The following is a 14,576-nucleotide window of genomic DNA, read 5'->3' as shown; positions in this document are numbered from 1 at the left end:
CTACCACATAGTCTAAAATTGAATTTCTTGAAGAAAGTATACTGTAATTTTTGGTGTTTTATTTGTTTTATGTTCAAGTCATGAAATTATTTTAGATAAGCAGTGCATCTGGACTGGGAAGTAAGGAGTATCTCAGTAGGTTTTATTCAGAAGTTGTGTTAATTTGTAGCTAAGGATCATTAATGGAAATCAGCATCATCCTCTGTTTGAGACCAGTAACCAGTTACTGGAGACCAGTAACAAGTGGTGTCCCGTAGGGATCGGTGTTGGGACCAGTCTTGTTTAACATCTTCGTCGCTGACATGGACAGTGGGATTGAGCGCACCCTCAGCAAGTTTGCTGATGACGCCAAGCTGTGTGGTTTGGTTGATACACTGCAGGGAAGGGATGCCATCCAGAGGGACCTTGACACGCTTGTGAGGTGAGCTGATGCCAGCCTTATGAAGTTCAACCATGCCAAGTGCAAGGTCCTACACCTGGGTCAGAGCAATCCCAGGCACAGCTACAGGGTGGGCAAAGAAGAGATTCAGAGCGGCCCTGCAGAGAAGGACTTGGGGGTGTTGTTGGTTGATGAGAAAATGAACATGAGCCGGCTTCAGTGTGCGCTCGCAGCCCAGAAAGCCAACCGTATCCTGGGCCGCATCAAAAGGAGCGTGAGCAGCAGGTTGAAGGAGGTGATCCTGCCCCTCTGCTCTGCTCTTGTGAGACCTCACCTGGAGTATTGTGTGCAGTTCTGGTGTCCTCAACATAAAAAGGACATGGAACTGCTGGAACAAGTCCAGAGGAGGGCCATGAGGATGATGAGGGGACTGGAGCACCTCCCCTATGAAGATAGGCTAGGAAAGTTGGGGCTGTTCAGCCTCGAGAAGAGAAGGCTGCGTGGGGACCTCATAGCAGCCTTCCAGTATCTGAAGGGGGCCTATAGGGGTGCTGGGGAGGGACTCTTCATCAGGGACTGTAGTGACAGGACAAGGGGTAATGGGTTAAAACTTAAACAGGGGAAGTTTAAATTGGATATAAGGAGGAAGTTCTTTCCTGTTAGGGTGGTGAGGCACTGGAATGGGTTGCCCAGGGAGGTTGTGAATGCTCCATCCCTGGCAGTGTTCAAGGCCAGGTTGGATGAAGCCTTGTGTGGGATGGTTCAGTGTGAGGTGTCCCTGCCCATGGCAGGGGGTTGGAACTAGATGATCTTGAGGTCCTTTCCAACCCTAACTATCCTATGATTCTATGAGAAACCATGTGGTGACTGCATTTTTTTACTTATTTTTTTGCTAGCCTCCTTTCCCCCCATCCTATTCAGGTGCAGATTTGAATTTTTTTTTTACCTGTTACCCAACACCTCTGTGAGGCTGCTAAGAGGATGGAGAGATTATTTCTGAGTGATATTATTTACATGAAGAGAGTACTTAGCTCTGCTCCTCTTTACCATAACTGACCCTTCATCTTCTCTGTAGGTCATTGTCTAGTAAGTTGGATGAACATGCAGGATGGTCATAATGTCTGCTTCAGATCACTGACATTATTGTCAGTGATAATACTGTGCATTCTTTTGAGAAGCTCCTTTGAGCCCACCTATGGCAGGTGGTTGTGCTAGCCCTGGCAGCCTCTATTTTATGCACCTTTTTTTAATTGATAGATTGGAAGCTTTCCACTCGGATGTGGAGTATGACTATTAACTCTGTCCTTATTAGTGGTTGGCAGTTATTCATGGAAAGATACCACTGCAGATTGTTTGCATTAACCAGACAACTTCAGGACTGCTCAAGAACTTCAGTTAATGTACAGTATGTCTCTATGTATTTTCAGAAATGCAAGGTTTAAAGGGACAACGTAGAGGGCATAGGTTTCTGTCATTGTACAGACACATGGTACAGTAACTTTAATGTTTTACCTTATCAGTTAGAAATGCTTTACCTATTACAGACTAGCTTTGTGTTTTAATTTGTCCTTGATGATTTGCTAGACAAGAGTGCGCATAACATAATTTGCTACATAGCTGTGTCTCTGACAGGTACTGGTTTTGGTCTCTATGGCTACATATAATGGGACCCTACAACTCCATAGTAGGATCATACCTGTGTAGCTAACAACCATTTTAATTTTCAGCTTTTTTCATAAACTTGTAATACGTAAGGGGCTCAAACAGCAACCAGGTCTTAAACCAGTGCTGCTTCTGGAGGTAAAATCTGAATAACAAAAGAGTGAGATAATCATAAGGCTTAGCATGTTACTAGACTGGACAGTCCTGGGATCCTGTTGCTTAGGAAAGAAAGAAGTATAATGACAGGCAAAGGTAGTTTTAAATCCACTGAACCAACCTCAAGCCTGATGAGCACTCTTTTGAGGAGTTCGTGTCATCGCAAGATTCATGTTTAAGCAAAGCTGTGATTATCCCTTCATTTTTAGGTTTACTTAGCAAACTTGCAAACTGAGTCCAAGTGGGGAGCCCGGCTGATGACAGGTAGTGTGTGTGTGCTTGTGGCTCTAACCAAACAAACGTTATACAACAGTGCATTCCAAAGGACATTTTATGATATTAGAAGAGATAGAAGGTTGATTGCAGTGAAGACCACTGCATATTTTACATTAAAATTGACTGTGTGAAAGAATGGAGGTACAATAATGCCAGAGACTGTTTGGCCAGTAAATGAAGTGTTGTTATTTCATACCAGAAGCATCACAGAAATTTGGCTGACTTTATTAATTTGCTGGTACAACAGGATAATTCACTGATTTGGTGGAGGCAAATGTCCACCAAATTCATGGGAGGTGAGATGGCTGTATCCGAGATATTCCTAAATTAAATCCGTTATATCAGAAATGAGTTTTCAAGTTTGTGGAGTGATTAGAATGGGAAGCTAAACAATAGGTATTTGGCAATGTGGTAGCAGGTGGTTGCTTATCATGTCTCTAAAACTCTGTAGTTGTCTGTTTTGTGTTAGAGGATATAAGGTCACAATAATTGCTCGAGGAAAGGCATGCTGACAAGTTAAAGTGAAATATAAGGGCAAAGAACTTCCTATATGTCTAGGCAGTGGAGAAAACTTGATATCCCTCTTACCAGATAAGAGTGAGCAACATGCTTTTTATTTATGTCACTTCTCTTTTGTGGCCTAGGAACATGCTGAGTCAAATAATGACACTCTCTCTTGCACCAGTGCCTGCCCAGCCCTGGAAGGATGCCTGCAGAGTGGAAATCTGAAAAACCTCCCATTCCAAGCCCGCGAGGCTGAGTCCTCTTTCCTCTTTGCAACAATGCCACTCAAATGCTGAATGACTTTGACATTGAAAGCCCAGTTCCCCCACCCACGTTTTCCTTTACAGTATAGTTGAATGTAGGTTTTTCCCATCGCTCAGTCATTGCTATGGCTCAGACAAAAATGCCTGTAATATACAAAGCTGCTTTCAAAGAATTTTTTGACTTAGAAACATGAGAGTTCATATATACTATCTGCTATATACTATACTTTAATATATACTGTCTGATAGTGTATACTATCTGTGACTTGGGGGGAGTTTGGGGAAGCAAGGGAAGAGAGGTGTGCTGGAAAATGGGAGACTAGGAAAAAGGCTCCTGTTTAACAGATTTAGGAAAGTTAGTCTTTAAAGTATTTCTGACAACTTGGCAAATTAGTTCCACCCTCTTTCAATATGATTTTCTTATTACAAGTTTTGGTATAATTCTTCTATCTTTTCACTCTGCTTTGAAAAGGGAGAGTCAAACCTGGGAAAAATTCTGTTCCAAACTGTGGTTAGAATTTGATACTCAGACTATTCTTTCGTAACCTTCCAAGTCTTTCTTAAAAATTGGAGCTGACTCTCTGCTCCTGGGTTGCACCTTTCTCTGCATGTAGGATGAAAGAAGCCTCACTGGATCACCGAGTCTAGTGTTCTTCCATTGCAGGCATCCGCATCATCATATAGTTCCTTTCACATCTCAGCTAAAAACTCCTGCATAAGGCCTTATCAGTTAAATCTCTGTAATGATAAAAGCTTAGAGTTTTTTCTGTGCTTATGATGCATTACAGCTTTTATAGGGCAGCTTCATTCTTATTTTGAGTACTACTAATAATCTTTCCATGCTACTGGAGGATAGCCACATTCAGAGCACAAGGTGGCAGTTGACAGGAAGACAGGCTATCACAATTCTCTTAACAACTTGAGGATAGAAAGTAGTTGTTCACCTGAAAGCCATAGGTAGGGAGAGGTGGGGGCAAAAAGCAAGAAAAGTCAGTGCACCTCTTCCATGTTGCAACAGTGACTTCTCCTGCAGCTCCAGTGCTCGATGGCATTGCCCTGCTGGTCTTCAGGTCTCCTCGTGAAACATGAGCTAGCAGCGTGCAATTGTTCTACCTCAGAAGTGTTCTTTGTATGTAATACACATTTCCTGACAACTCTGCAGATAGACGGTATGGCCTGTGGTGTGAAAAGTGGTGATGTGGTAGTACGGAAACTCAATAGTTTATGTCATGTTCATTCAAAATGTTCAGAAAGAAAAATCAAGAGATACATGGAGATGTGAATAGTGAATAGAGGAATGTCCTGTGTTCAGCTGTAACAGTCATTTTTCTTCATCTTAGTAGCTAGTACAGTGCTGTGTTTTCAGCTGTAGTCTGAGAGCAGTGCTGATAACACACCAGTGTTCTTAGGTGTTGGTAAATAATGCTTACTCTGATCAAGGGCTTTTCAGTCTCATGCTCTGTCAGTGAGGAGCAGCACAGGAAGCCAGGAGGAAGCAGAGACAGGACACCTGGCCCAAACCAGCCATAACGGTATTCCATACCACAGCACATCATGCCCAGTATATAAACTGGGGGGAGTTACCTGGAAGGTCTAAATCGCTGTTTGGGTCAGGCTGGGTATTGGTCAGTGGGATTTACATTCTTTCGATTCTCCTCCCCATCCCTCTGGGAGCTGAGGGGAAAGAAGGTGAGGAGTGAGGGAGCGTCTGCATGGTTCTGAGTTACCAGCTGGGCTTAAACCACGACAAGGAAGCAGAACGGCACAATACAGAATGCTGCCTTTGTTCATTTACTAATGAACAGAAGTCAGAAGACAGTTACTTCTGTGTTACAGTATCAGTGGCATAAAACAACCCCCAAACCATTGACTTAAGATGAACCAAGACTGGCATGGAGTCTACTGCAGTGTGGAGGAATGCCCTGTGTACATAACTATTCCACTGGCAGCTGGGCCTTGCTGTATCCTGGCATGGCTGGAGATCAGCATGTCACTATATCTCATATTTCTATATCAAAATTAAAGGTTTGATGTTACAGGGTCTTTTGGAAGTCATTCTCAAGGTTTGTGAGGCTGCTGTTCTGGTGCAGGATATCTGTGGTAGTGCAGTTGCTCCCCTATTGCAGAGTCTAGAGCAAAATACGGGGTATAGGCAGTGAGGCCCTCTTTCCCTTCTCTCCAGAAAATCTGGTCTGATTTTACCTTCCTTAGAAATATCTTCTACATAAAGTTATCTTTAAAATAAAATAGACTTTTTAACTTTTTGTTATGTTTTACCTTTTGGCATTACTGGTAGAAGCAGAAGACTGAATACCAATTGTATTTCTAACTAGTTTCAGTTCCTGGTTTTCAGGTACTTACAGAATATTACAGATTGTACTCTCCTTCATATATGTGTATATATTGACAGTGTATGCACAGTTTCTATTAGAACAGTATTTTTTATGGTAGTGTTGATTTCATGTTCTATAAACACATTCACATTGTTCTCCTGCCCTATTTTTGTCTTACCAGGAACAGTTCCGTGTCCTACCATCTCTGTGGCACAGCAAGAAATAGTGAGGACAGTGGGGCTGTGAGATTACACTGGAGGATGTGGTCTGCCTCCACTTGAAATGACTCCAAGTACCTGCTTGCAGACCAACTTCTCAACTTCATCTGTGTGCTGCCACTATGCATGCTGCAAACCACTGTATCAGCCATCAGATCCTTCTTGTATTTCAGTTCCTGCAGCAGAGAAGAGGTTTCAGTGTCATGCTGCATAACCAAAAGGAAGGCTGAGACAGAAGCAACCTCAGCAAATTTCAGGATGTAGTAATGCAAGTGCTTTCTTCAGCAGCAGAGTTATTTTAAGAACTTTCTGCTTTAGGTCACTGCCACTGTGTGTGTCTGCATCACAGTATTGAAGAGCCTCTGTTACAGTAGCTTGGGTTGTTAAAATGGTCCAGGTTAAAAATTCCTCTTGCAGAGGCTTTGAGTGTTTGTTTGGTTTGCTTTGTTTTTATTGCAATCATTTCACTATCAACTCTACTTTCTCCATCGCACAAGTGACAGATTTGCAATTAGCTATGAATTGCTAGAAGTCAGAAACTCCTTTTCTCCTGGCTTTACTACCGATCAAAACTGGATCACCTATGCAACAAGTACCTTCTTAGCACATAAGGCTGACGGGACCAGTGGGTGTCTTTCAGCAGCATCCTTCCAGGAACAGCAGCAGCTTGGTGCCAGTGCAAACATCATTCAGGCCTTTAACTGTGTCTGAAATGCCATTTCTGGCAGAATCATTTTAAGGAAGAGGATTTAGGGAAGTTTTAACTCTTCAGCCTGGTCTATGTTTAAGATTCTTGCAGGTATAATAGTATCACTCAGACATGATTTGTTGTTATTTGTCAGGCATTTACATCCATAAAATCTCTGATGTGGATTTAACTGTACCAGTAGGGAAATATCTTAAATAGCAATACTGACTATTGCGTTTCTCATACATGAATTGCTCTGTGAATATGATGTACTTTGTTATGACTTTGTGCTTAAATAAATCTGCTATTTAATTGTTTCCAGCAGGTCAGGGAATTCTCTAAGGTGACTAGCTCATACTGTGCTTAACAGATAAAATTTTGGTATGTTTGAAAAAGCAGCTTTTCTCGATAATTTTTTTCAGATGTCTGTTTCTGTCTTCATCTATGACTAGACATATACAACAGATACAAATGTGTGTGCCTGTACCTACAGATACATCTTTTATATGCACACACATACAGGTTTGAAAAGCTCTATGGCACAGTTGCTTTGCATAATGGATTTAATTTTTTCTCACAGGTCAGCACCTTAAGCAAACCTTGGAAAAATTACTGTGTGATCAGTCAATTGCACTGAAGCAGCAGCACCCATTTGGTAAAGGTAGTCTTGGATAAAAAGCTGAACACTGTGGTTTCAGTGACTTATCGCTGAAACCTTGTGGTTTCTGTGTAGGAGGGTGTATAAGCTGGACATGTTTGACATCCTTGTTTCTGAGCTGTGAAATCTGTACATCTAATTTATGAAAATTATCTCTGGTTTAATTTTATTCTTTTTTAATGAAGTCAACATATTTTCTTGCATTCAGTGGAAACAATAATGGAAATGTTTTAAGATGTACTGTGTGAGCCTGTTTTGACCTCAGAAAGGGAGAAGAATCAAGATACTCTTGATTGTGATTGAGGTCTAAGAAGGAAATGAAATACAGGGAGAGATTAGAGAAAAGCATTTCTCAAGAGGGGAGACAGAGAAATTAACTGTGGGAAATGACATAGATATTAGAAAATACAAATTGTCTGAGAATTCAGTTAAAAAAAAATTACAAACAACTAAGTAAGGTAGTTTAGAATAAACCATGGTACTAGTACCAGTTACGGTAACCAGCAGTATCTGTAATCTTTCTGGTGGTCTAAATAGCAAGATAAGTTTACATGTAAGGTAAATCCAAGACCAAGGCTCTTCTCCCTTCTGCTCTGGTGAGTGCCTGCCACCCTTGTGACTCCCCAGAAGGCTGAGTTGTGACAATATGGGGTATCTGAACCTCTTATACTGGCAAAACCTGTTCCCTTCACAGTCGTGAGCAATGACAGCCCAAACCTTGAGTTCTGACCACTGATGGTTTCGCCTTTGGCATGCAGATTCCAAGAAGCATGTGCACCATTCCCTATAAGTGAATCTATGGAAAGATAGAAAAACAAGCAAAGACCTCTGAATAGAAAACAAGGGAGAAAAAAAGAACATTCAAGGTACAAAACAATGTTTCTTCCTGTAACAGAATGAAATGACTACTTGTGTGAAAGTAACTACTCGGTGCATTTGTGGGAGTACAAAAATCTGTCTGAAAGCATTAGTCAAAGACTTCTGTGTGAACAGAGATTGAAAGTGTGATCACCCACTGTCAGTTTATTTCAAATGGATGACTTCAAGATTAATCTTAATAATTTTCAGTGATTTCTGTGTCAAAACATCATTAGAAGACCATAGATTTTAATTGCTTCTACTGTCTCATTGGTCCTGCTAGGGGAGTTGTTCTTTTCAATAAAAGAAAAAAAAATTCTAATGTTGTACCTTTGACTGGAAAATTACTGTCTTGTCTTGCTTGTGTTTTCTTTCCAGAAACCTGAGCCACTAAACATGACTGCACCTGCAAGTGACTATACAAAAAACCGGTAGAACTGCTGTCTTAAGGTACTCTTCTAGACAATGGCATTTTTCTTGTCTGTTATGTATGTGCTTCTTGCAGACCTAAGACTTAATACCCTGTTCCTTGAGCAGACAGTGATGTTTCTCTGAACTAACAAGGGAAAAATAAGGAGGCACTGAAGATGCCAGTCCAGGTCCAGATCAATGGAGGCTTTTGGAAAATCACATTTTTCCCATGCTCACTGCAAATGTGGGATATACAGATAACCAGGAAAGAATTGTCTTTTGGGGCATCCAGAATTTACTCAGAAGCAAGATCGTAAGATTCAGCATTCCTTTCCATATAGCTGAATTTCCGGTTATGATCCTCTTCCTCTGATTATAAGGATTACACAACTACTTTTTTACTGAACGCAAGAAAAACTCTATGACTGTTTTCTCTTTTTCTGTGTAACTAAGCCTACATCTCTTTAGGTCCCTACAACTCTTTAGGTTGGTGACATTTTAATGTGGTTTCTTAGCCCCACTACATTTCCACTTTTGTGACCAGTCTTGTTCAACATCTTTGTTGATAACATCGACAGTGGGATTGAGTGCACCCTCAGCAAGTTTGCTGATGACAGACACCAAGCTCTGTGGTCCGGTTGATACACTGGAGGGAAGGGATGCCATCCAGAGGGACCTTGACACGCTTGTGAGGTGGGCTGATGCCAACCTTATGAAGTTCAACCACGACAAGTGCAAGGTCCTACACCTGGGTCGGAGCAATCCCAGGCACAGCTACAGGTTGGGCAGAGAAGAGATTCAGAGCGGCCCTGCAGACAAGGACTTGGGGGTGCTGGTCGATGAGAAAATGAACATGAGCCGGCAGTGTGCGCTCGCAGCCCAGAAAGCCAACCGTATCCTGGGCTGCATCAAAAGGAGCGTGACCAGCAGGTAGAAGGAGGTGATCCTGCCCCTCTGCTCTCGTGAGACCTCACCTGGAGTATTGTGTGCAGTTCTGGTGTCCTCAACATAAAAAGGACATGAAACTGTTGGAACAAGTGCAGAGGAGGGCCGCGAGGATGATCGGGGGACTGGAGCACCTCCTGTATGAAGATAGGCTGAGAAAGTTGGGGCTGTTCAGCCTGGAGAAGAGAAGGCTGCATGGAGACCTCATAGCAGCCTTCCAGTATCTGAAGGGGGGCTATAGGGATGCTGGGGAGGACTCTTCATTAGGGACTGTAGTCATAGGACAAGGGGTAACGGGTTAAAACTTAAACAGGGGAAATTTAGTTCGGATAGAAGGAGGAATTTTTTTCCTGTTAGGGTGGTGAGGCACTGGAATGGGTTGCCCAAGGAAATTGTGAGTGCTCCATCCCTGGCAGTGTTCAAGGCCAGGCTGGACAGAGCCTTGGGCGACATGGTCTAGTGTGAGGTGTCCCTGCCCATGGCAGGGGGTTGGAACTAGATGATCTTGAGGTCCTTTCCAACCCTAACTATTCTATGATTCTAACCTACCTGCCTGTGCTGGACATGGATAAACAGTGAAGCACGAGTGCTGCACTTCTGGTCCAGGTATCCCCTTTCCCTCCCAGGATGGTTGCATCCCAGGTGCTGAGGGGCAAAAGTGGCTGCTTGAATCTGCCCTTCTGCAGGTTTGATCCCTCAGCGTTGAGGGCCCAGCTGAAAAGTCACAGGAGGTCCTTCTTTTCCCGTCCTTCTAGAACCAGCGTTGGTGTTTGCCTCTTAAGGTGCAGGTTAGGTCCCTAAAACAGCCAAAAATGTGCCTTGCTGTGGGAGGGAGCTGTTAAGCTGGACTAGGTGTCACATCAGTGTGTATTGTGGGAGGTGCTTCGCTGTCTGGGCTGAGAGACAGTGCAGATACTGCACTGCCTTCCCATGCCTTCCTAAGGAGACATGCTGTTACCATGTGAGTAATGCTGCTCCACACCGTGCGAAGATGACTAAGATAACAGTGGAAGCTTGCCTGACTACCAGTTCCATATTTTTATTTTTTTAAGAGATCTTTCATTGTCCCACAGCTTAGAAAGTTATACATCATCATCTTTTGTGGAGTACTTGTTTTAACTCTGCTCATTTGAGGTGTCTGATTAAAGAGTGGATTAAAAGCAGTTGTTGCAGCACCACTGGGCATCGAGGGCTGAGACACTCAGCATGCATGAGGGAGGAGAAAGGAGGATGTGACTCTGTCCTACCCAGCCTCACCTTCAAATCAGACCTTTACCTGTTACTGCCATTAGCTGAGCCACTGCTGGCAACTGCATGTGTGCTTGTAGCCCAGTCGCAGGCAAAACAAAATGTTAAGGGCGTAAATCACTAGGAAGATTGCATTTTACTTGCCCTTTGAACTGGTCAGAAAGTGCATATTCAGCTGCTTTTAGCTACAACACCTTGGGTCTCCTGGAGCTGTGTGTTGATATCATGCACCACACGTGAGGAGATGGTGATTGGACTCCAGAGGCTGGAAGATAATTGTACTTGATACTGCTGCACAAGTGACAACATGAAAGGAAATGGAAACACCAAACCTGAGAACAGAAAAACTCCCAAGAATGTCAGAAGCAGCCTGAAGAAAAAAGTAGGCAAAGATGTAATTTCCAGAACAATAACCAGAGATCAAAGGAGGCTGATGTTCTTTCAGGTCAATATTTGTGGTGGATCTGCAGGAGAAAGTTAAGGAATGTTATTTAGGAAGACGCTGGGAAAAATACAGAGGATTGCAGAGAAGCAGTAGACCCTGTAGCTTTTTTTGTTGGCTCTCTTAATACCATTGCCTTCTGCATTTCTGTGTTGGCCATGCTGAGTTTTTCTGAGAGACATACCACCATTCACTTCACTTTAAATTGAGCAGAGACAAAGCAATTTTGTCCTCTGATATAATCATATGCCATGGAAACCGTCCTTACTCTCTGAGCTGCTTTGTTTTCTTCTCTATTGCTGGGTCTAGTTCAATGCTTTTAAGGCTTCATCTGCACAGATTTTCCCTGTTAGATCTATTCTTCATAATATCCTGATTGATTTTATTGATGTTGTCAAATTTCTGTCAAAACTAAGAAATATTAAAATGTTTCATATTGGCACTTTTATACAGGCATTGCAATTTTCTATTTATATTTCATCATGAAGTTTTATTCTATTTAAAATAGTTTTAAAAGATGGGAAAGAAACGTTTCTTCATAGTTTGATGTGGAATGCCCAACCTGAAGTGAGCTGTTTTTTTCCCCTTGAGTATCTCAGTGACTACAGTGTGTTTTGTGCCACTTTATATGTCTTCCGGCAAATGAAAAAATCAGATTCCCTTTTTTAGGCAATCAGTCTAATATCTAAGTAAATTTCTGTTTTCTCAGATCTTTATGATTCAGTGTACATGTTCTGAAACATTTCTATGCTTGCTTTCTATTTTTTCACAGGCGGGAAACAAAACCAACATACAGTAGGCAATCGGTATTCTAGAAAATGAAGGACAAAGAAGAAACTTAAAGTACACAAGAAAAGTCTGACCTTTTGCATATACAAACCCTGAAATTAGTCCTAGTCCTTCCTACTTTATGCACTTAGGATTAAGTGATGTGATATAAAAAAGGAAGGTGGCAAACTAATGTGCCAAAGTAGAACTACCCAGGCACTTTAAGGCAGTTTACGTGGCTTCAGGATAATGCAGGTTAAAGAAATTGCTGGGATTTGAAGGGCTCCTGAGAAGTTAGTGGAAAATGGCCTAATATAAGTTGTTGTGGACTTCCTGTGCCTTACTAGTTCTTTAGATCTGTGTAGCACTTCTTAGCACCTAGTGAAAATGGGGTTAAAGAGGCTTATTTAGCTATTTTTGAGTACCCGTTTTATCCACTGTCTAGAAAGACTAGGTCCTTTAGCTGCCTCTTGCTCTGGACATCCAAAAAATGTGTATTCCTTCCCTTCCTGAAGGAATTCAAGGGAATTCACAACAGGGAGCAAGCACTCAAGGCTTGCTTAAGGAAAAGCCTGTAACTCAGCCCTGCATTTCTTCAGTTTAAATTAAATATCCCAAACTAGAATATGAGCCAAGATTTCTGTAAGAATGATGTTGAGCATGAACAAGACCAAATGCTAAGAGAGAGCTATTACATTGGTATGAATCAGAGCAGCTTAAATCCACACTTCCATCAGTTCTCGGTCTAGTACTGAGAAAGCTTTTCAGGTCTGATTAGTCATTTGGGTTAAGCGTAATAATGTCAGAGAAACTAACTAAAAGAACCCCTCAGTAAATGTGAGGCATAGCTGCTCTAGTGGACTCATGAACAGTGTCAGTAGTGTAAGTACACTTAGCATCCCCAGAAAATAATCATGTAGATGCTCTGCTGAGAGACAGAAGATAAACATGCGAGTGCAGCTGCTGATTAGTTATCTTGCTGTCTCTCCCCTTCTTATGTAACTGACACCAGGGTTACAGTGAAATGGCAGAATGCAATAGCAAGTATCTCTTGTCCAATGCTGTCGTGAGCAATATTTAATTATCTGTATGTTGTCATTTTGTTTGCAGAGGACAGTGTTTCCGTTTAACATTGTGCAAGAGTGGCAAATATTGCAGAGCTAAGGAAAACCATTTTATCAGAAAAGCGGGGGTTTACAAAGTAGAAGTATTTATTTCCTTATGCTGTACAGAAAGCAGAGAAAAGAAAAATAACCTGCTGCACATAGGACCTTCACATTTGGGAAGGTGAGACTCTTGCAGCATAAAAACTACTCGTTTCAGTGGGATCGTGTTAAATCAAGTCAGCATGCCCAAGCGTAAGTGCGTGCACACAGAGAACTTCAGGCAGCCTGCTGGTCCAGTACATTCTGGGGCTGACTGTGGTGTGGAGCCGTGCCCAGGCTACAGACACCCACAGCATGGGGCTGAAATGTAGCTCTTCTGTTCCTGACCTTTCCAGTAGCTTTACTGTCTCAGTGTTTAGCTCGCTGTCCACTGTATGTCAAGGAATCCCCTACATCCACCAGCATGTCCCCTGAAATACTCTTCTGCCTGTATTGATTTCTTGATGGGTAATCTTTAAAAAGAATTTTGGAACAAACCTATCCGTTACATTCTTTTATTGCAGTAACATGAGCAAAAAATCAGTAACAGATTTCATGAGCAGCCCTGAAATAACCAAAATCACCAAAAAACGTGATTCAGATCCACCACAGGTTTATGGGAGTGACTCAAAAATTTAGTCTAGTATTAAACTAGAAACAAAATTGTGTGCAACAAAATAGCCTGTACTTAACCCAGTGTTTTTTCATATATGTGCAAGAAGATTTGCTTAAGATGTAGTATGTATTTCAAAAGCAGCTTTAGAAATAACCAAAACATCCCATTTCTTACATTTTTAGTTAAATTACTGATAAAAGCATTCCCACCATAGGGTCTGGCAAAATATTGAAGAAGCAAAAAGAGTATCCTATATTGTGAAATCTTGCACAACTGTAATTATTTGTGTTTGTGTGCCAACTTTAATAACAAGTTATCATGGTGCATTGGTAAAGATAATGTATTTAGAGTTGTTACCTGATTAAATTTTAAGTTTTGATGGTCCTCTGGTCTTCTCCAAGGAAAAGTACTGTATGCTGCCTCGATAAAGTCTCAGCAAGATACTACTTGCTTTGTACTGTTGTGTTATATGAATATGCTACAGTAGTAATAGTGGTATGTACCCGTTAGGATGGAAAATAGACATTACAGTAAATGTATACCTGTATTGCTATCATTTGCAAAACTACCATAACATAAGCATGGAAAATGGAAGGGTTGAGGTCACTTCTAGTAGACACAGCACCCCATGCTGATGTTATCACATAAAAAATGTCCTTCATCAGTATAGCGTATTCTGCATAGGAAAGGGTTTTAATACATGCTGGTGGAAGGATTCAGCTGTAGGTAATCTGTAGTTCCACCAGCAAGTTCTATTAAGTAAAGTGTACTGCATCCTTATCTGCAGTTGTCTGTTGCCCAAGAGCAAGCTGCCTGAATCATGACTGAAGAGTCTCGGTGAAATTTCACCTGCTTGTGTGCTGGTAAAATCTCCATCTAGTATTTAATTGAGTTTTTTTACCGGCCTTAAAAAGAAACACAAGGCAAAAATGCCACAATGTTCCCTTCTCACACCAGTACTGTAGAAGTGCATGAGGCATGGTTATGTGGGGTCAGCGAACACCAA

At 41.8% G+C, this 14,576-nt stretch overlaps 1 long non-coding RNA gene across 2 annotated transcripts in view; it reads left to right on the top strand.

The window, feature by feature from the left end:
• Positions 1-12,995, top strand: part of LOC136016857 (uncharacterized) — a 71,225-nt gene extending 58,230 nt beyond the window's left edge. The window contains exons 5-7 of one of the 2 annotated variants that reach the window (XR_010613729.1): positions 5,755-8,003; positions 8,374-8,445; positions 11,814-12,995. This is a non-coding gene — a long non-coding RNA (uncharacterized LOC136016857). Of the gene's footprint in view, positions 1-5,754; positions 8,326-8,373; positions 8,446-11,813 lie in introns of those variants that run through there. The other variant, XR_010613731.1, reaches the window with a different exon arrangement.
• The last annotated feature ends 1,581 nt before the right edge of the window (positions 12,996-14,576 follow it).

This window comes from Lathamus discolor, chromosome 1, assembly GCF_037157495.1.
Source record: "Lathamus discolor isolate bLatDis1 chromosome 1, bLatDis1.hap1, whole genome shotgun sequence".
Lineage (NCBI taxonomy): Eukaryota > Metazoa > Chordata > Aves > Psittaciformes > Psittacidae > Lathamus > Lathamus discolor.
This window is presented reverse-complemented; position numbering and strand designations above follow the sequence as displayed.